This window comes from Xiphias gladius, chromosome 2 (genome assembly GCF_016859285.1).
Source record: "Xiphias gladius isolate SHS-SW01 ecotype Sanya breed wild chromosome 2, ASM1685928v1, whole genome shotgun sequence".
NCBI lineage: Eukaryota > Metazoa > Chordata > Actinopteri > Istiophoriformes > Xiphiidae > Xiphias > Xiphias gladius.
In genome coordinates this window covers 3,635,907-3,657,968 of record NC_053401.1, presented here as the reverse complement: position 1 = coordinate 3,657,968, position 22,062 = coordinate 3,635,907, and the positions used below count along the sequence as shown (strand labels likewise).

Genomic DNA, 22,062 nt, shown 5'->3' with positions numbered 1-22,062 from the left:
AGCAACAGGTTTGCATTCTGGTTTATTGTGGCCATTGTGATTGACAAGCATGAAGGGCGAGATGACTGATGTGTTGTTAATAGTTTTATTACACAACAATGGAGCTCTATGGCACAGAGGAATAAGATATATCAGGCTCTGGATACGCGGAATATTAGTATCAGTTCAGTGCTGGTTTGGTCTTTTCAGGGGATTTGCTGAGAGTATGAAACATATAGAATACCGTCAGCCTTCCCCTTTAAGCAAAAGGTAGCAAAACTACAGTATAAAACTTTTGCCTTCCGAATTTTACTGAAGTTAAAGTACAGAAGTAATAGCAGCAAGTAAGTATTATAAATAAAAGTAATCATTATCCAGAATGGCTGCATTCAGAGTATCATTTTTGTCCGCATGTTATTTTATCCGATAATTATTACTGGTGCATTGACATGTAAGTACCATTTTTACTGTTATAGCTGGTCGAGGCCGAGGCTTTTTAATCCTGTTTGGTGATTGAATTTGAAACACCGCACCACAATTTGTAAGCTGGTCGTAATATTCTGCATGTAAATTTGTAGCTATAGCTGTAAAGCGGATGCAGGGGAGGTAAAAAAAAGTACAACTCTTTCAATCTGAAATTTGGTGGAATCAATGTAGAAAGTATCAGAAATTGGAAATACAAGTACATCGAACTGTATGTAGGTGCAGTGCGGCGTACTTAGTTACATTCCGCAACCAGGGGACACCATTACCAGAGGTTACCGTTGTTAATCCTTAATATATATTTATCTATTATACATAAAATACCCCCTCAACAGTAAAGCAGACTCATGCATGGTATCATCCATAGTAACAAATGTTTGTTTGTTTTTTAACAGTTTGAAACCATTTTAAGGTGGATGTTTCCTTATAGTAACTACCTCATCTGTGCTAACCACACCCCAATGCCAAGTAGAAAAAAAGAAAAACAAATAAAAAAAACCCATAGACACACAATCATCTCAGGACATCGTGTCACCCATGAAGCATCAGCGTGTTTACACAGGAGCACCGTTCAGCTGGAACACTCAACTATTCCAAGCATGTATTACATTCAAGTGTTGGGCCATTGTGAGCTGGAGAGCGGCTGTTGTTCGAGTGACTAATGTAAGAATGACACGAGCCAAGTGGGCTTAACTTGAAGTATACGAAGTTCGCTGAATGCTCGCACAACTTGGCAGCCGGAGCGCGGCGGCGGCGGCGGTTCAGAATCCATCACGTTTAAATCGAGCGGGAGGAGAAACAAGTAGATTGAACCGGAGCGAGGCCTTCCTCCGCCGCCATCATCCACTCTCGTATCATCCGTAGGCCCAATCCCAGCCGCCCCAAACAGCCAGTTCAATTACCCATCATGCCCTTGACCTTGGGGGTCAGCTTGCTTTGGAGGATGAAGCCTTAGATGTCCGGAGAGAGAAATAGAAAGTGAAAGAGAGGGAAAAAAAAAAAAAGAGAGCACAGGGAAGGAGGGATTGAGCGTTAGGAGGGGTGAGGTGGAGAGATGGATTGTGGGGAAGGGTGAGAGAGAGAGCGAGATGGAGGGCGAGGGATAGTGTGTGTGTGTGTGTGTGAGTGCGAGTGCGAGGGGGGGGGGGCCTCAGCCCTGCTCTCTCTTATCTCTCCAGCTTGGTGGAGTTTTAAATTATTCATTCCCTGCTGCTCCCGCCGACTTACACATCTCCATCACACGGCTGCCCGCATCCGCCCGGGGAACAGGCGGTCGCCACGGCAACCTTATCGCAGATCGCAGATTTCGGCTCCAGAAATGAAATAAAAGAGGAAATTGGCTGTATTAGCATAAGAGGAGTCAGCCCGGAGTTGAATACACACATCAGCCCCCCTCATCCTCCCACCACCGCCGCCGCCGCCCCCCAAAAGCTCACAGCAACACCCCACCCCTGCCTCCTCTCCTTATCAGTGCTGTCTGATCGCTGCTCTCCCTTTCTATATTTTTTTTTTCTAATTCCACTCTCCCTCACCCACCACCTCCGCCACCAGCCCGCCCTCCAACCGCACACGCCATCCCTCTCTCCCTCCGCCGCCCCCGCCGTCGCTCTTTGTTCCTCCTTGCGCTTGGAGAAGAATGGGGTGAGTGGATGGGAGAGAAAAATAGATGTGGTCGCCGTGACCTCTGACCTTTTCAGAGGGGAGTAAACAATAAGCAATAACCTGGGAGATGTGACTCTGGCAGCAGCGCAGCTACTGACTGACAGCACACTTTATTTCCTGTCCAATAGGACCTTTTTTTCCCTCCTCATCATTTTATTATTGGTGCCCCCCCCCCTTCTTTCTGTCCATCTTTCATTCTTGGTCCTGTCCCCTGGGATCTACCATCTCAATTTTTAGAGTACTGGGCGCTGGTGTGTAACTCTGACCTTAAAAAAAAAAAAGAAAGGTCTTAGATATTTGTTTGGTTTTCAGGTGAATGGAAGTTTACTCCCAGCTAGTGCGAGGCCTCGCCAGTGTAGCCACCCTTTGCAAAAAAAAAAAAAAGGCCCAGGTCCACATTAACATCCTCCGTCAATACATAATCTCCTATAGCCATCAGCAGTCCTCCATCAATGTGAAGCCACAAAGGCCGGGGCACAATGCAAACTCTTTAAGAGACACCCATAAATGTGTCTCCCCCGTTAGCGACTATTCTGCTGCCATTTAACCATTCGCTAACAAGTCGTCCCCATTTCCCCCTCCCCACCCTTCCCTCTGCTCCCTCCTTCTCCACCCTCCCTTGCCTAATTGAAGTTAAACTGCTAAGAAATAGCAACCATGTCCCCCCCCAGATGGTTATAAATGTCAACATACTCTCCCTCTTAGATTGACACTTCCCTGGGGAAGAGTGCGTCTGCAAGTGTGTGTTTGTTATGGTAATCATCTTCCTCCCTCTCACATCTTTTGTGCAAATCAAACCAGTAGGGGTCCAATAAGGGACAATGACGCCCACCGCGCTCGCTGGTGGCATTCTCTATTATCATCGCCATCATTATGGCAACTTAGTTAAATGTTATTTTAAAAACGGTTGTGTTTTCTGTGGGTCTCCAATGCCCACAGATTTTTTTTTTTTTTTTTTAAAAAGCATGACTGAATCGATGAGGGATTAACTGCGGAATCCACTTTGTTCACTCGCTCAGTCAGCCTCCCCCTCACTTTCTGACTTTCTTTTCTCTTTTGTTGATCAGTGTGTGCCACTGCTTCAAAACTCCCAGCTTCAAACAGTGGGTTTTGGCTGGGATCCGATCCGACCCGGTTTTGACCTTTCTATCAAATCCCATGACAGTACAGTCTGTCTGGGAGCATGCTGACCACACCGAAAATTCCCAACTGGTGTCAAAAGTTTGGGGTGCAACTTGACAGGGGTTGTAAAGGGTGAAGCTAACACTTATTTTTGGATCGAAGTCAGAATTGTGCTACTACTATAATACTGGTTATGCCCAGAACTTTACTCTTATAATTCAGGCCACAGAATTCTGGGTTGTTGGTAAAATCATTTAGAGTATTTTTTATTTTACTACTTTGATTTCCTCATTGAATATTTCCTTTTAGTGATATCCTCGATGTTCCTCAACGTTAAAATCTGGAATCTCTTGAATAACTTAATGATATAGTAATGTATACTTTATATTATGGTATGGTTATCGATTTTAATCATGTTCAACATTATTTTTGAGAAATCTTGTTTTTTTTTTTTTTTTTCCCTATCGGTTTCTTATGGATTGGTTTATACTTATTAGGATTCCCGGGGGCTTCAGTCACTATTGCTGTGAAAAAGAACCCTAATTCAGAATGCTTTATTGTTGGTTTTGGAAACAATTAAGAGACAACCATAGCTGCTAAAGTCATCCAAAGTTGACCCAGAGTCTGACAGTGAAGTCATTTAATAATATTTGGTTTCAGCTTAATTTTTCAGCTCGCTGATTGGATGTTTTTTTTTTTCCCCCCGAGGTGGTCCCCTGGAGTCAGAGTTGACTCCTCTCCTGACCTTTTTATGTACTTAGTCTTCTCCTTAGGACTTTCTGTTGTGTTTTCAGGCCATTTTAACTTTTATAATAATGGACTCAGCGGAGACAATACCACTCCCTTGCCTCCTCCTTGTCTGCTCTATTCTTATATCAAGTTGTCATTGTGCTTTATTATTTACACTTTCATGAATACGTCTGTTGTCTAAGTGTTTATATTACCAAAAAACTAGATCATACCCACTGTATCAGAAGTGGACAGCACTGACTGGCTTAAATCCGGAATCATAACAGGCCAAAAATGGCAAACCATTACATTACATTAGCCCATAGGAAACGATCAGACGCATAGGAGTCTAATCTGATACATTTCTCCCACACTTAGCACTTTGTCCCAAAAGACAAAAAAACTAATCAGAAAACTGTGGAGGAAGAGGAAGGGGGCATGCCGGCAAAGCTTCATCACACTCGGACCATCCGCCTCCACTGTCTCCAAAACATGCCAAAATGTACAGAAATAAGCTGACCTTATTGCCCGAGGGCTCAATTTGGCTGTCGGTCTTTAGTTCAAATACACAGTTAAGAGATGTTATTGTACAACAAACAAAATAAGGAACTACTGCAGACACCATCTAACAATCTTATCTATTCATTTGAGTCCAGAACTGAGCTTTTGAAGATAATAAACATAAATAATAAACACATAAAGTAGCTCCTTTCCCATGAAACAATCCAAATGTCTCTATTCTACCCCCTTTTGTTCATCCATTCATCTGTTTCATCACAAGCGCCTTAATATTGGAACAATCCTGACTGGTTCTCGAGGCGTTATCTCCTGAAAGGCTTCTTTCCCTTTCGTCCTGCTCTCTAATTTCCGAAACCCTCCTCCTGTGTTTCCCCACTTCGTAGCATCGGGCCTGTTTATTCCCCAAGCTCTTAATCTGTTTTAAGTGGTGAATACTTTGGAACAGTGAAGAAAAAGGCCTTAACATGAAGACAGCCCAGGCATCCTGTGCCATGCTGCTATCCTTGGTGGTCTTCTAAAGCTCCCTCTCCCTCTGTTTCTCCATGTGATTGTGCCTAGTATGGTTGGAGGCTCATCGCAGCCTACATTTGATTTCACATGGGCTATAGAGACACTTAGTGCCTGTGGCTCTGTCCCTCCCACACACAGTCTGCTAGGAAGAGCTGTACTACGCACAATCCGATGTGTAGGTTTGCTGAGAAGCGCCTGTAGTGGTGACAGTGTGTCTGTGTATGGAGAGTGTGCGTTTGTGGAAAAAGAGAGAGTGTATGCTCGCTTGTAAAGTGCACGTGTGCGAGTTCGATGCCAAGACCACACATCTAGTACGGTTTTTGTGCAATCACACACACGGAAATACACAGGATGTTAGCTAGTGGGTTGGTAATAGTAAGTGACAGGGTGAGACGGGAGACAATGATGATCCTTCACTGTCCTAAAATGGATCAGTGCTGCGCCCAGTCCAACCCCTCCGTCCTACGCCTGTGCCTGCTCCCTGGCCCTGAGCAGATAACCACAGCGGGACCACAACTGGGACGGCGAACGAATCTCAAAAGGTGCGTCCCGTAACGGTGACGCTTTGTTCCATCAAGGGAGCGTGGGCGCAAAGGGGCTGATACCCCACTGGTTTGCGGGTAGAGGCGTCACACTCGATTCAAGCCCTCGAGGGTCGAGGCATAAGGGGACGCTGTCTTTTCTTGTCCGTTCGGACGGCGTTGGTCACAGTGGATTTCCCGACCAGGATGAGGAGCAGTGCATGGTCCCACACCATGTTAAAGACTGTGGGACGGCAGCCATTTGTAGTTCGGCTTGGACAGGCGTCAGTGTGCGGTGGGCTGGTGATATGGACATTGGAACAAAGGGGATTGAGACAAGTGTCAACAACAAAAACAGCTACAGCCCAGCCTGTGTTTGATTTGATGTAGTTTGCTTCAAGCCAAAGCAACTGCTTTTAATTTTACAGCATCAAGGGACAAAGCCCAACCAAGATGTCAGATGTAAAGTTTCTCTGCAGAAACAAAAACACACTGAAACCCACAGAGGTACTTTCAACTGAAGTTTCTGATGGTAGAAATTCTTTGCCAAATCAAGCACCTTTAAAATCTGATAAATTTTCTCTCCCAAATTTAGAATAACTCATATTACCCCAATTACTGTATTATCTTGTTAAGAAACAAACAAACCAGAGGTAAAATTTTTCTGCAAAGACAGAACATCTCGATGAACATACACAAAATTTGACAAGGTGATGACCATGGGACCAAGACTCTGTAAGGTCTATTAAGTGCTATTATAAGCAAAGTTCATACTAGGAGCCACTTTCGTTTTCAGCATTGAGGGACACAAAAAGGCCAACAAATATAAGAGATATTTCACTGCAACAAAAGGTAGCCAACTTTCATGAAGCTCTATTTTATTAAACCAGTCAGAGGGAAAAATGTCAAAGTATTTCCTCGTCCTAAGAAGAACCTACATATGCACAGAGGCAACTAAAAATAATGTACTGACAAAAAACATGACCTAATGACATCTTTTTAAGGCCTTGTGTAACCGGTTGAGTGCTTTAGAAAACAAAAGTTACCTTTCATGCACCCATTGTAAGTTTGATAGGATAAAAAAATAAACCCAATAAATAAAGCGTATCCACGAAAAAGAGCTTACAGATCTAAAGTGGTAAACTGACGAGACCAGGAGCATAACAGAGGTTTATTAGGCCTCAAGTACTGGGCTGATTTCAATAAACCATGAGAGAGACAACTCAAGATACTTATGAATACGAATAACATACGTGCTATGCTTCAGTGCAAGGCAATGTGCGGTAATGTATAAGCCTAAAGTGTGTGTGTTTGTTGTAGTGTGTGAGTGCCAGACCGTTATAGCAAACAAGCGAGCAGGGCCCATAAATCGTGGCGCTATCAGTGGTCCAGTCTCGGCCACCCTTGTGTTCTTTTATTGAATGTTATTGTAGCTGGACGGCCCCTTGGTAGATATTTCCTGGTCAGAAATCAAGATCAAAGCCGGTATGGGGGGGTGGGGGAGAGTAGAGGAGAGGAGGAGGATGGGAAGGAAACAATGACTGATGGACATTGGAGGAGAGGGGAAGAAGAGGGGATAAGAGTTGGAGTGGGTGGCCACTGGCACTGCTTTAAAGCTCCAGCAAAGAGTGAGTGGCGATGTTCGACTTACAGTGAAAACTGGGGGTGTGAGGAGAGATGTAATGTGGATTTAGGATCATCCTACGATGAAGGATGGAGACAACCTCACTATCATTTGCTGCGATTGGTCAGATGAGGTTGTTATTTTCCTTTTTTCTTTTCCTTTCCTTTTTCTTTTTGGAGAGCGTAGGGGTAAGAAAACACAGAAGAGATCAAAATATCACAGCTTCTACAAGTTACATCCACCAGAGGGAAATTACTAAAGATACAAACTTATTATGGAATGATGTAATTGTGTTAGAGGTCTGTGACTGACTGAGAATTCAGTGGGTGTATTTCTTTGTGAAATACTGATCTACTTTCCTATGATCTTTTGTAGGAGTGTTGAGTTTGTAAAAGTTTGTTATTCTGCTCTGTGTGTTTGTTTTGCTTCAGTTGTCTTCTCGTGTGGTATGCATGTGAACGTTTTTATGAAACACAAATATATTTTGAGATTTTAGCCCATCTTAGCCGTAGAAATTCAGAATGAGCATCTCAAAATGAATGTTTTTTTTCTCCACAGGTTTTGTGACAAAAAAGGCAGTTTTCAAACCAAAAGAACTCCAATAAATATAGTAACAGATGATCAACAAAAAAAGCAAAAAGACCCTTTTATTTTCAAGTATTTGTTACCCTTTCCACATCCCGTGAATTTCTTCTACTTTGTTACATTACACCAATCTACACATGATAAACCATGACAACAGTGGTCATTTAAGTTCTTTTACGACCTAAGCATAAAAATGAGCCGAATTTTGAATCCTATCCTACCCTGCGGCATTACATGGATACTTAGGTGTACTTGGGTATTTAGTCTTAGTCTTCCCATAAAGTCTGAGGATTTACAAGAGAAAGATTAAAAGAATAATAGTCATAATTGAACCAGTATAGGAGGAGATATTCCAGTTTTCAGTCTGTACTATGGGTCAAGCTCCAAAAACACTAGATCCTAAACTTCCCACAATGCAACCAATTGCATTTTTTGATAGACCCTCACTGTTCTGTAAATGCATCTTTCAAGTTCAACATCCCCAGTTTGTAACACAGGCTTTTCTTCATAAATTCGTGGGGTTAACAGATAGATCAGGGTTATTTTCTCTGACACGGGAGAGCCTCTGCCAGATCACATCATACAACTGTTTTCACAGGAGTAGTACTCAGGAGCACTTTGAAGCCAAGCATTCAATTTCAAATTTCTAAATTGCATTTATAGTTCTTGGAATCTCAGTTTGGGCATCCTCACTGTCTTTTTCTTGGTACCTCTCCATATGAGCAGGATGTAATACATTTGTTAGTAAGCCCAAGTGCATCTACACGTAGGCGTGATTTGTTGGACTTCCCTGTGGCCTCTCTCTCCTTGCCTCTAATTGCTGTGGGGATCACAGGGCGGCAGGGACAGAATGGACTCCAGAGATTGTGGTTCCACCGCTGCTTCCCAAACTGGCTTTTCTCCCCATGCCCCCGCTCGCCAAGCACTCCCAAATTCCCCCATTTGCCACCCTGTCACCCCACACCTCGCCTGGGTAATGGAATCAAAAACAAGTGCTTCTCTCCAAAGATAGACACTCATTTCCAAGAGGAGGCTGGGTTGACTCTGTCGCTCTTTAGTGGGGAGTTTTAAAGCGTGGAATGGTTCCGAATTGGCTGAAGAAGCCATTACACCCATCATCTAACGCCCACGTCTGGTCTTCTTCCTTCTCCTCTTGTATCGACACCTTACCTTTTACCTCCTGTCAAATGTCTTCCTGTCATATCCCTTCTCTTCTAATATCCTTCTCACTGGCTCCTTTTACTTTCCTACATTTTCCAGTGCACTTGTCTCCTTTCCATTCCTTTCCACTGTCCTTGTCTCATCTCTCTTCCTTTTCTTTTCCTTTCCTTCCCTTCTCTTTTCTACTCTTCCCTTTCCTTACCTTTCCACTGAGTTGAGCTTGTGTCCTTTCTATTGGCCTTCTTTCCTTTCCACGGGCTTAGTTTCTTTTAGTTTCCTTTCCTCTCCTTTCCTTTCCATTCCTTTCCACTGGTTTAATTTCCTTTCCTCTAACTTTCTCTCCTTTCTTTTCCATTGAGATCCTACCCTTTCATTTCCTTGCCCCTGGCCTCCTTTTATTTCCACTCGGCTTCCTTTCATTTTCTTCCTTTTCCCTTCTACTGAATTCCTGTCCTATTTTTTCCCTTCTCCCTACCTCTTTTTCTTTTTGCTGGTTGCCTTTCCTTTGCTTTCCCTTCCACTGGCTTTCTTTTCATAACTGCTTCTGTTGCTCTCCTTTCCTTTCTGCTGGCTTCCTTTACTCCTCTCCTAATCTGAGCCGAGCACTGGGAGCAGATAAGGCTTATTTAGTGTTTGGAGTTTTCCCCTCCATCCTACTGGCACTAGAACATCTCCTACCAGGCCAAGGTAGATGAGGACAGCAGATACGTAGCAGGAAGCTTTTTGTATATGGAGGATTTGATCTCATCCTGATCCCAAACACAGAAATACACACTCTTTCTTAGAGTGACATACCCGCAGATCAGAAATACGCTTCTTTTGGCCCACAGGGCATGTAAGGCAAAGTGTTGGATAAGCCTTATTGCATATTTATTACAGAACTGATCAATATGACACTGGCTGTCTTTGCCTGAATTGATTCTTGTGATATTTTTGATCAGATTTCGCAAAAGGATGTATGCATGTTAATCTTAGTATCATCAGCAGCTGCTGTCATGTCCCATGATGGAGTAAGTGCTGTTTTAGAGACCCCCCCCCCAATTCTCACAAGAAGGAACTCAGGGAAAGTTACACAACACTTGCAATTTTCTGAACATTTCCTCAGCATTCATCTCTGTGTGCTCAATAAAAAGATAAGCCCAAAACAAGGTTAGGCTTGCTTAGCAGAAAGACTGGAAGAGGCAGAAAACAGCTCACCTCTATCAAAAAAAAGGAAAACTACACTTTCCAACAACTCCAAAATTGTATAGTAAATATTAGCTGATTTTATCCAAACATATCTGTAGACTACTGTTATCAGCTGTCAAAAACCTCTATCTGTATAATCCTAAATTGACCCCATACAGGTCTAAGATGCACACAGAGGAGTAAAACAGCAGCTGCTCTGGTTACTGTGATTAGAGCAGTGTTTTAGTGATTTGGCAAGATGCTCTGGTGATAAACAAGTGATTATGTACATGATCCACTGCAGCCCCCCCCCCCCAATCCTCTCCCTTTTCCCCCCCAAAAGCCAACATGTTGGATCTGTGTGTCTGAGTCTCCGATCTGACGCTGCGATTCAACGGAGGCTCTGGAGCCCGGCTACCTCGGGGAGGTCTACACGGATAAGCATTTAAAAACACTAATCTCCCAATCACTATTGCGCAAAGATAACCGTCTGCTTGGGCAGCGATCAGCGTGGAGATTATGGATGTGATCTGGATCTGATGACTCCTCCTGGTGATACAGTATCAGATGGGTGTTTGAAATAGATTTGGGGAGTTCTGCTCCAAAACTGAAATGATCCAGCTTGTGAAAAAAAGTTAAACTCATTGACAAAAAAGTACGAGACCACTGTCCCATCCAGACTAAGATGCTTCCAATACAACTTATGTTCCTTGGAAACTCCCCCTGCAGCGTGTGATGAATCAAAAGATACCAAAACCAGAGCTGATAGGGTGAATATTGGACTTACCTATACCAAGTGGCCAGAAACGTTACTACAAATGAATGACAATGTTGCTCCATGTATGTTGGTTGTGTAAATAGGCAACTGTTAACCAAACTCTTTGCCATATCCGCTTAACACATGATTATATGTTAGAAGTGTTTACAGCTTTGTTTCATTCATGTCTGACTGGCAATTTCCTGAGCACATTTCCTGGTCAAAGTTCACCGATATCGATCCTTTGAGCGCGAGTTTGCACAGTCAACCAATAGAAATAATTCTGTCGTGATGTGTCTTGCGTTTTAAGTTAAATTTGTGGAGGAGCCATTCATCGTACCTGTATCACATCGCCTTGTTTTGTCCATTAACACACGATGAGACCAGTCACATCACACGTTTGACAGGATCTTGCATGTGCAAGGCAACTAAAGCGCCCGGGTGAACCTACAGAACCTTCAGCGCTAATCACTGGCCCAACATGCTGCCCCATTACATGCTTGTGTGTTACTGTATATCATATATTCTCTGCTTTACATTCGTTGTCATTTAGAAATTCATGCCAGAGGAGACTACCCGCTATTTGAATGCCAATAGCAGTAAATTAAAAAAGGGAGTTTTTAAGTGTTTGACCACTGAACTGAACCAAAATCCATGTTATTTCCTGAAGAAAGCGTGAATTGGGGCTTTTCCTTTAAAAGGTCAAAGCAAAATTACATCAGTTTTATGTAATTTAGTTTGGTATATGCTATGATTTATGCCATAAAAGGTTTATGTCAGGTGGAGAAATTGATTTTAGGTCTGTTTTTCCTCCACTACATGCTTGATTCAGTCATTTTTCAGCCTGTCTCTCTACCATTAGGTCATGCTGTACCACTGCTCTGATCCGTACAGTGGATACAGGCTCCTTGTTTTGGTTGGGCCTCAGGTAAGCGTCAACCAAGCAAAGGCTTCCCAAAAGGCCTTTCTCATCTTTCTACACGAGCGTGGCGTAACCGCAGCACAGACAAAACACCAGGTCCAAAGCTGATCAACATCAAAGCCACCACTCCTATATCTTCTCTCTGTTCTCTGCCATCGCTCCTTTCACACCCCTTCTCCACAAACCCAGCTTCAACCAACTGTTTCTTCGTCCTTTCCCTGACCTTGTATACCTCTTTTTATCCGCTGATTATCAACGGCCGTAGCTGTTTTACCCTCCCATCCTCTTTCTCTTTGCTCATCCCGCTTTTGCTCTCAGTGTGTGGGCTGCTGCTCAACAGGAGGTCGTCCACAGGTAACTCGGTGGAGCGGCCCACAATGCTAATCCACAGAAAAAGAAGAAGAAAGAGGGAAAAGTAGGAGAGAGGAAATGGGATTAGTGTGGGGTGTGTGTGTGTGAGTGTGGGGGGGGGGGTCTAAAGACACCATCATCATCATCATCGCAGCCTTAATCAAGCCCTGTTACATCTCAAACCAGCCTTGAATGTTTGCTGCTCGTAATAATGTGCACCTTCTGTCTAATTTGGCCATTATTCAGGCCTGTCAGACCGCAATTATTTAGAGCTTATCTCTCTCGCACACGAGATGACGCGTTTGTCACGCTTTTGCTCCACGCACACAAACACACACACACGTACACACAAACACGCACACACACACACACACACACACACACACACACACACACACACACAGGGCAAGCAAGGCGCTTTAGAAATTCCATTGATGACTGCCTGCGATAGGGTACCACCCCACCCCGCTAACCCCCCACACACCCCCCCCACCCTTCACCCTCCGCCCCCCTCGTCATTACTGCATTGATTACCTTGGTTGGCTTATCATCTACACATATTCAATCTCATCAAGAGAAGCCACACACATGCACACTCCATATTATTTACGCGTAGATAGAGATTGCATTGTTGTCTATCCCCCGAGTTTGTTTATTCTGTCGGCTGATTTGTGTTTAGTAATGTCATCTATCCCCCTCTGGACTTGGGAGCCAAGCAGTGGAAAAGAAAAGAAACACAATCTCTCCATTCAGATTGGCTGAGAATAGGATGCATGATATTGGGTTTCTATGATTTTTTTTTGTGAGCCGTAATTTGATGCCACACAAAGTGTTTAGCGGAACAAATATAGAAACGTTGTTAAATTATATCATAAATTAGTGATCAGGAGGAAGCGACAGAGGGAGGCAGACAGAGATATGTATGTATTTACTGCAGTGATTGGGTTACATTTGCCATAACAAGACCAATGTTCCACATAGTGGGTTTTTTGACATCCCAATTTAGTTAGTGTTATTTGGAGAACAAACCAGCCATGTAATATACAATAAAAGTTGCAGTAATGATGTTTTTAGGCAATAAAGCCAATGGATGTGGCTGTCATTAAAGCATTTTTTACAATTGCAAAACAATTCTTATCAACTGGGAAATGCTACATTTTCCGAGGATGAGGAAATGAGGCAGTGAACAAAACTAGCCATCAGATAGTGCGCCTCCTTAATTCTCTCATCCCCTGTTAAATAATATCATTATCATTGCCTAATGACGATGGTGCAGCAGTGCTTATGGAATAAGCCGATTAGGACAGAGACAAACAGCATGGGGCCAGGAAGCACGGCGAGGCCATTTACCACTTCATACAGGACAAATGAGTGTGTCCCTACCATCTTTCCTTCTCTCATTCCCTTTTACAATCTCCCACCCCCTCCACACACACACACACACACACTCCACCACTTCCATCTATTTCATTTCTGCTTTTTTTTTTTTTTTTTTTAACACCAGGCCATCATGAAGTATTTGATTTCCTCTCCTCCCTCCTCTGCCTCCTTCCCTCTCTCCATTCCACCCCACCACCACCACCCAAACCCCCCCCCACCCGCACCCCTCACCACCGCCCCTTCTTCTTTGTGCGGAGGTAATCGTAGATGCAAAGGGAAGGGGGCCGCAGGGCTCTTATCAGCCCATAACATCTGTTGGCGTGTCAGGTGATGAGATGGAGAGCTCGCGGCCTGCCGGCGGCCTGGACGGCTCCTTTAATGCAGAGAGGGGAGTGTGCAAACAAACAGCGGCTGATAGGGTCTATGCTTGTCACAATCGCTCAGGACCATGATCTATCTTCCCTCTGCCTTTTCGCTCTCTCTTTCTTTCCCCTTTCTCCCTCTCTGTCTCCATCTTCCCCTCTCCTACTTGAGTACCCATGTTGTTCTTCACTTTCCCCAAAAACCTCTTCTCTGTTTCCTGTTTTTTTTATTTTTTTTATTTTAAATCAAATCCTCCCTCCTACTGTATGTTCATGAAGTTTCTATAATTTTTGCCTTTTTATGTTTTTGTTTCATGGTTGTGCATATGTGCGCGGCGGCGATCAGGTTGTTGTAATGGTTTTCGGGAGCCTGCAAACAGAGAGGAAAGGGAAGTGGATTTTCTGACAGTGAGATGTAGTAGATAAGATGGTCAGTGGGACTATCACTGTAGACTTACAGTAGTGTTATCAGGGGCCATGCATGCTCAAAGAAAATGTTTCGGCCTTATCAACATGCTCATTTCCACAATCATCAGCAGCATCAACAGTGCCAGCACCATCACTGGGAGCACCATCATTATCATCATCATCATCATATCCATCATCATCACTGTCAGTATTAACAGTATTGGCTTTGTGACGAGGAAAACCATCAGGATCATTATCATCATTATCAAGGTCATACATTTTCCCATCGTTTCTACCCAATCTGCCGGGTTCCAAAACTCCAGACTATTTCAGAAACATTAGCGGTCCAGAAATATTTAATGAGGGCTTTGGTTTTGTTTCGTTTTTTAAGTTTTTATAAAAGTAAAATATTTCCGACTTTGTCAGTGATAAAACATTTAAGTCTTGGGCGTTTTGCCATTGTTGTCCCTGGTTTTTACAGTCAACCAACCTTTTTCAAGACTGAGATAAGCTTTCAATGTTTGACATTAAGAAATATTAGAAAATATGGACTAAAGAACAAGAAAATCTTGTGCAGTTTGGCACCGCAAGAAGTGTGATGCCGAGAGACCAACAACTGCTATTTTAACACAATGTGCATTATCATTTATATACTTGAATAGGTTTTCACTATGTCAAATGTCCCCTCATTGTAATGTTTGTATTATGTTATGTACTTTGTCTGTTTTGTCTTTTAATTTGTTTTGTTGTTATGATAGTGTTGTGTATTTGCCAGCCGCTGTGTCCTGGTGGTGTTCTTGCGATGTGTTGTATTGCACCTGTAGGTTATGTCCTTAAAAACAACAAAAACACAACAACTTGATGTTGCCGTTTTAAACGTACTACGGTCAGCACATCACTGAATTTACTGTAGTCACAACTGACTCTGGAACTCAGCACCCTCTAATATTCTTCAATCCAATTTTCTAAACCTGTCATCCTGTTCAGGGTTACCAGGATCTAGAGCCTATCCCAGCATACACTGGGTGGGAAGCAGGGTACGCCCTGCACTGGTTGCCAGTATATCACTAAGCCAACACACAGGAACAAACTTTCACACGTATTTAGAGTCACTAATTCACCTAACAAACATGTCATAGCAGTCCCATCAGGCCTTTTTGCAGCATTTCCACGAGTCTGGTAAGCTCCCTGCAAATGTGAATTCAAAGGCTTTGATGGTCCAGAATATATTAAAAAGGGCGCGTTTTCTTTTTACACATTTCATATCAACAAAGCTGGATGAATAATTAAAAATGTGGGAAATTCTCACAGTTCTCGAAATATAACATGTTGACGATATTCTCACAATGGTCAAATAATCAAGTTTGGTGTCATTTATATGAAAACACACACACACACACACACACACACACACACACACACACACACACACACACACACACACACACACACACACACACACACACACACACAGTTACTGTAGCTGGTTAGCTATAGCCATAAGAACCTGTCAAATAAAATTTTTTGCATTAGCTTGTTTAGCTGCAAAACATCTGTTTATCACTCGTCTAGGAAAAAAAAACCCAAACACACAGTGTTTCTTTAGCAGCTGATATGAAAGACCACATTGTCAAGAAAACAGTGAAAACTACAATTCTTTCACTAAGCCATAGAGTGTTTCAAAACAAAATGATAAAAACTGAATCAAATTGCAACTTTAACCCACAGCCAGCAGAAACCCTTTGCTCTCTATCCCATCACAAATGAAACAGGATTTCATCCCCATGTCTAAGTGCTTTGCAGGGACTACATCAGCGCCTGTGCTGAACTGTACTGCTTCTTCTGAAGCTACACAACTATAATGTCATTGTCAGATGGCTTGTGGCAGCAAGATCAATAGTTAGTAATTCCTTGGCTGGGGGTCTGAGAGTCCTCGCCCTGCCCTCTCTGTCTATGCCCCCCACCCCCACCCCCCAAAAGCTAGAATGTCCTCTAATGGAGCAGGCCAGATCTAATCACTGCAGTAATTGAAGTTTACTTTGAAGCTTTCAATCTAGGAGAATATTTAAAGACAAAGCCACCATGAAACACTATCTACTGTCCCAGGCCCGATGTGATCTGGATCTAGTGGCCTCTTCAATAATAGATGAGAGTCTCAAACATACTTTTATCCCTCCCAACGTCACGTTTGTGCATCAGATTTAACTCAATTCAAGATTCAAGGGCCTGACCATCACGAGCTGTTTAAAATGGCCAAAACTAATGTAGATATTGCAGCGTGAGTGATGTACGCTTCTACAAACCATTAGTCTGCTTGTAAATTTGGTTCATGTGCGGCAAAATAGTGAATGATGAGGCTATGTGAATAAATATATATTTAACTTGTTCAGGGATGGTGAAGCAGTTGCTGTGGTTCAGAAGACAGTTTCTGGACAAGCAAAAAAAAATAAAAATAAATAACATTCCTGATATAGTCCTGATATAGTATCTGATATTAAATGCTGTATCATTAGCTTGTAAGGAACATAAAAATGTGGATGAAGACATAATAGCAGAGGAGTTGTGTAATGATTGACTCTGCTGCTACACAGGCTTTAGTCTTTTACCATCATAAGCCAAAGATAAAGGAAATCTCTTGTCATAACTAAAGCCACAAATTGCACACACCTCCCCCTTTCATCGCTAGGATTGGCGGATGCAAACCTCTACGCTGACAATTGTAACAATAACCATTTACATGTGTCGATGCCCTCAGCTGTGCCACAGCAGTTTGTGGAGTTTACAGGCGGATGCTGGGTTGGCAGTTATGAAATGCACCAAAAATAGCAGCAGCTGTAATAGTGTGAGTGATTGCGACAAAAGTTTGCAGAGGCAACAACCTGGAGCAAAGCAATTCAGCCCGTAAGAGTAGTATCACTCAAACGCAAGTATTCATACCACTCTGACCACCATGTAAATCAATCAACACCAAAGCATCATACTGCACATACGAAGAAACCAAACAGAAAAACCGCACAGCCACCACAGGAAGGTAACTTACAATTAATACCAATGCAATAAAAATACACACAAGCAGATGGCAGCAGCAAAGCAGCAGAAATTGTCAGTAGATGCCCAAAAAAAGCTACAAGGAGATCAGTGACACAGCAATAAAACTGCCAGGAGCCTCAGCAGCGTCGTAGCATACTAATATTATTAGGCAACACACACACATACACACACACACACAGAGTGTGAATAGGAAAAGCAACATCTACCTTGGCAAAGGGAAGCAGTGACTCTTAATAAAAGCGATGTGTAAAGCCTGTCAAGCTAAGGCTGAATGATTTGGGGGAAAACTCTCCAATTGCTTTTATTTATTTATTTTTTTATTTTTATTTTTATTTTTCATAATTTTAGAGTTACAACCAATATTGTAAATATTATCCTTAAATTACACTCCATGTCTTTATAACCTACTTAGTAGAGTATCACACGTTTACCAAAAATAACTCTGCATGATAAGATTTGGATTAAAAAAAAAAAAAAAAAGTAATAATGCTATTGCTTTTTACCCAGTGAGGATGACACTAAAAAGTCAAATCAGTCAAATATGCAGATTCAGCCCACGTTTGGTATGATATTACATTAGAGGTATACTTGTTTTTACAGAATACTTCTCAGAAAGAAACATAAATCATTCAAAATGTATGTTTTATTAATTGGTAAGAGTTACATAGCTGTCCACCGCCGGTTACTGTGCAATGACAAACTGCCAGAAATCCTGACTGACATCGTAAGAACTAGCTTATTTCTAGCTTAATTCTGTCCGACTGACGATCCCTAAGTGACACTGTCTACAACTGTACATTCGAGCTGCTTCAGCTGATGTTAGCTTCACATATGAACAGCAAATGCATATTTCTGAATCCCAGAAGTCTTTAAGCATAATAATATTGATGCGACATGTTTAACCACTTGAATAAGAGATTCATACTACTTGCTATCTGGCAATTCTTGGTCATTTACTCTTGACAACTACCTAGCTAGCTGCTAACCACCTAACTCAAAATGATATGATACGATCAACTAGATTGTTTAACTACACAAAGGATTCACCAGCTAGAGGGAAATAGTTTAACCCTAGCTGCGACAACCTCACGCAGGACACTCCACCTTCAGCTTGAAGAGCATGTTCGAAGCCAAAAGCTATCATATTTTAAGGCCAACAAATAGACTCACACAGCTGGCTGAAGGGAGCGCAGCACAAACACATTCACTTTTCCCCAAAGCAGTATCGAAGCATGCAAAGTTACAGAATACGACCAGCAGCAGCAGCGATAGCAGCAAGTATTTGAGTTTGTAATGAGCTAATAGGCAACCCCCAACAAAATGACAGCGCCAGTCTGCCATGAAACACGTTCAGCAATGGGTAAATCAACAGTATGAATGCATCATAATGCACATGCCAAACAACAGCCAAATGCCATATGTTATTGTTTCACAATTAACAGCAGTAGCAGAATTTAGCAGCCAGCAGACAAAAGACAAACACAAAAACAGACAGGTTCATGGCATTTGCCACACAAACCGAAGCTTAGCAAAGCCAAGACGTTCAACGAATATGCATGTTAGATAAAACAGCACTTACCTTGCTGGAGTGAAGCAGTGATCCCCTGGCATCTCGGCGACATATGGGGCTCAAGCTGGAAGTGAGCCTTTGAGGCCGAGATGTTACAGTATGTACCACTGACAAGCAGCAGGTGAACATCAGCATGACTTTATGGTTGGCAATGAGTGACACTGAATGTAGCAGCAGTGTAAACCATTGAATAGAAGCTCTGAAGCTTTGCCAGATATGAAGTGTGTGGAGAAAACGGGAATGTGACAACCTATGTTGTGTGACAGAAGCCATGCTGAGTTTCCCATGAGTTCCATACTGAGCAGAGAGCAGTCATGTTTAGTCCTTAATGCCAGCATAGAACAACCCACAGCAAAACAGCAGAAACGTGCTGCAAAACTAATTCGACTACCAAAAGGAAAAATAAGGTCAGCCACTACAGGAGATCAATTAAAATGGAAACACTACTAATAGCAAGTTGAAAGCACCATAAAAGCAGAAATTAGCAACCAGCCAAGGCAAAGACATCAACAACAAGCAGATGTGAGACAAAACAGACAGTAGCACCAGCAGCCTTTCAGCAAGCACACCAAATGCAACTTAACAGAGCCAAGACATGGACTCATAACATAAATGTTAGCAAAAGCAGCACTTACTTTGTTGAGTTGAAGCAGTAATCTCTCAAATCTCTGGTAGAATAACCTTTTTGGGAACCAAAGTTCCAACACCAGGACACAAAACTCCGGTATGATGAAGAGCCAGTACAAGTCTCCTCCTCAAAGAAAGTCCTGAAGCAACATGACTGGAACTTTTGGTGACCAGCTGGCCTGCTAGCTTAAATGCTACATGAACATTAGCATCTCTACCACTAAGTTTTTCCTGCAGGAAACAGAGTTAGCCATTACCTTGACATGGTGCATGGACAGGTAGGCCTGATGGTAGCCAGGCCTAGCAAAACAGTGGGCAGGGCATTGACAGCTTAAATGGCCCACCTGACTGCACCGAGGTGGTGTTAGATATATGTTCCAGCCAGTGGAGTTTGTCATGTGACTCTAGAGGCCTGACCTAGCAGAGGCAGGCCTTGTATTTAGTCTGGATTGAAGCAGCTGATAGCCACCATTATGTTCTAACATTAAGTGTATTTATTTGGCCATTTTTTTCAATCCAAATTTAATTTTTTATAAAAGAAAGAAAGAAAGAAAGAGGACACTAATGCTGTGTCAAAAATCACTCAGTCACTATTCCCTTCATTACCTCCGGCTAGGAGGTGATGTTTTCAGCCTTGTCTGTTGGTTTGTTTGTTGATTTGTTTGTCAGCAAGATTACGCAAAACGTACTGAACCGATTTGCACCGAACTTGGTGGAGGGACGGGGAATGGGCCTGGGTAGAACCCATTAGATTATGGGTCACTTACCATGAATCTGATTTTTTTTTTTTTTCTCTCTCTGAAGTCTAGTGTTTGACATTGGCCTTTGCGGAGGTCTGCGCTCTCTGAGTGCCCTTCTAGTTCTTGTTTTGTCAATTTTAAATGATCAGAAGGCTAAAGGAAAATCCATGACAAAATTTATATAGTGTCAACAACAACAGGGGTAAGGGGCCATAACTAGAAGCATTTCGAAGGTCTGACGATAGAGGTTTTTGTAGATTTTAAAGATTATAAAGCCTTCAGATGCAAATACGTGATTTTTGGGCTGTATAAATCAAATGGATGTGAATCTGACATTGCCTTGTAGGGTCATGGTGGCCTAGTGCATAAGAGAAATACCATAAAACTGCCTCTGCCCCTGTTCGTTTCTGGCCAGTGACCTTTGTTGCATGTCTTACCGTTCTTTCTACCTATGTGTCCTTTCTGTGTCTCAACTGTCACTGTCCAATAAAGAAAAAAAATTCCAAAAGAGAAAAGGTCGATAAAGTTTGTGTGCATTCTACGAAAAATCCATTTTCTTCTTAAACTGTTGTAATTTAAGGGGCACCGTATACTGCTGGCAGTTAAGTAGTAATGTGTCAGGCGGGTGTCGCTAATGTTTAATCAAACTGATTTTGTGGAAAAACAGGAAACATCTGTCACATGTGAAGTAGACGGCTTCAATACTCGATTAGATATCAGTCCAACCTGACTCTAAACAAATCATAGTCTTCCAGATTCCACTATATTGGACATCGTATGCTAAACATGCCAAACATTTGCCTCAACTGTACTTTGTTGTAGTGATTGAATGACTCCTTTTAATTTTGTTAGTTCTGTTTAATCACTATGTTGTGGCAGATGCAAGTTGTGTCGGTGTTTGCAGTTGCGTCTGTGGCATCTGTCCTGGCAGTGGCTCTCTGATTGATAGGCCTGAGCACAGAGGGGCAGTGGGAGATGAAGAGAGGTCTGATAGCGGGCCGCTAGATACTCCCTGATTCACTGTGTGTCAGATACTGATAACACAGAGACTCGGAGAGAGAAAGGCAGGGAGAGTGTGTGAGGGAAGCAAGAAGAGAAATAAGGGCATAAATGAATAGTTGGAAGGGGAGAGGAAGGAAGGGACAGGGAAAAGAGATGCTTTAGATGTCACATCAGTAGACAGTGTGGAGTACGGGATTGTGACCGGTAGCTTATTTCATCACACTGACAAATTGAGGTGTGAGGCGCATCGCTCTCGACTTCACGTTGTCAGGCGGACAAGCCTCCTCACAACATGATCGTCCTCCTTCGTCTTTCCTTTTCGACTCTCCATCAGTCTTTCTCATCTGTTTTTCCTCCTTGTCTCTGTGGCTGTGTGAGTGTGTGTGTTTGTGTGTGAGTGTCCTTGTCCTGGTTTTTATTAATAACTATCTGTGGGAGATGAAATAAAGGTGGTGTGTTTTTTATGTGGTTGGCGTAGTCACAGGGCTGTCATTGTAATGTATGTCTTCCAATAGCCCTTTGAGGGAAAAAAATGGAGTGCACCTTCCTCTCCTCTTTCTGCAGCTTCAGTGTATCAATAGCATCACTCCTCTCAACCCCCCCCCCCTCCCCATTTCCTTCTTTCTCTCTCTCCTCTGTCGCAATCTATCCACTTTCCCATTTTTTTTTCTCAGATACCCCAACCTTATCTATCCATTTTATCTCCCTCCAGTTTTCGGCGCCATTTCTCCTCTTCTTCGCCTGTCGCTCATCCTGGTGTCACCAGGTTCTCTGTCGCCGGGGGAAGAAGGCAGAAGGTTTCGGGAGGAAGCCAACTGAGTCAGGAGGTC

At 42.8% G+C, this 22,062-nt stretch overlaps 1 long non-coding RNA gene across 1 annotated transcript in view; it reads right to left on the bottom strand.

The window, feature by feature from the left end:
• Positions 1-19,816, bottom strand: part of LOC120802451 — a 54,036-nt gene extending 34,220 nt beyond the window's left edge. The window contains exon 1 of the long non-coding RNA XR_005709230.1: positions 19,499-19,816. This is a non-coding gene — a long non-coding RNA (uncharacterized LOC120802451). The remainder of the gene's footprint in view (positions 1-19,498) is intronic.
• Positions 19,817-22,062: the final 2,246 nt, after the last annotated feature.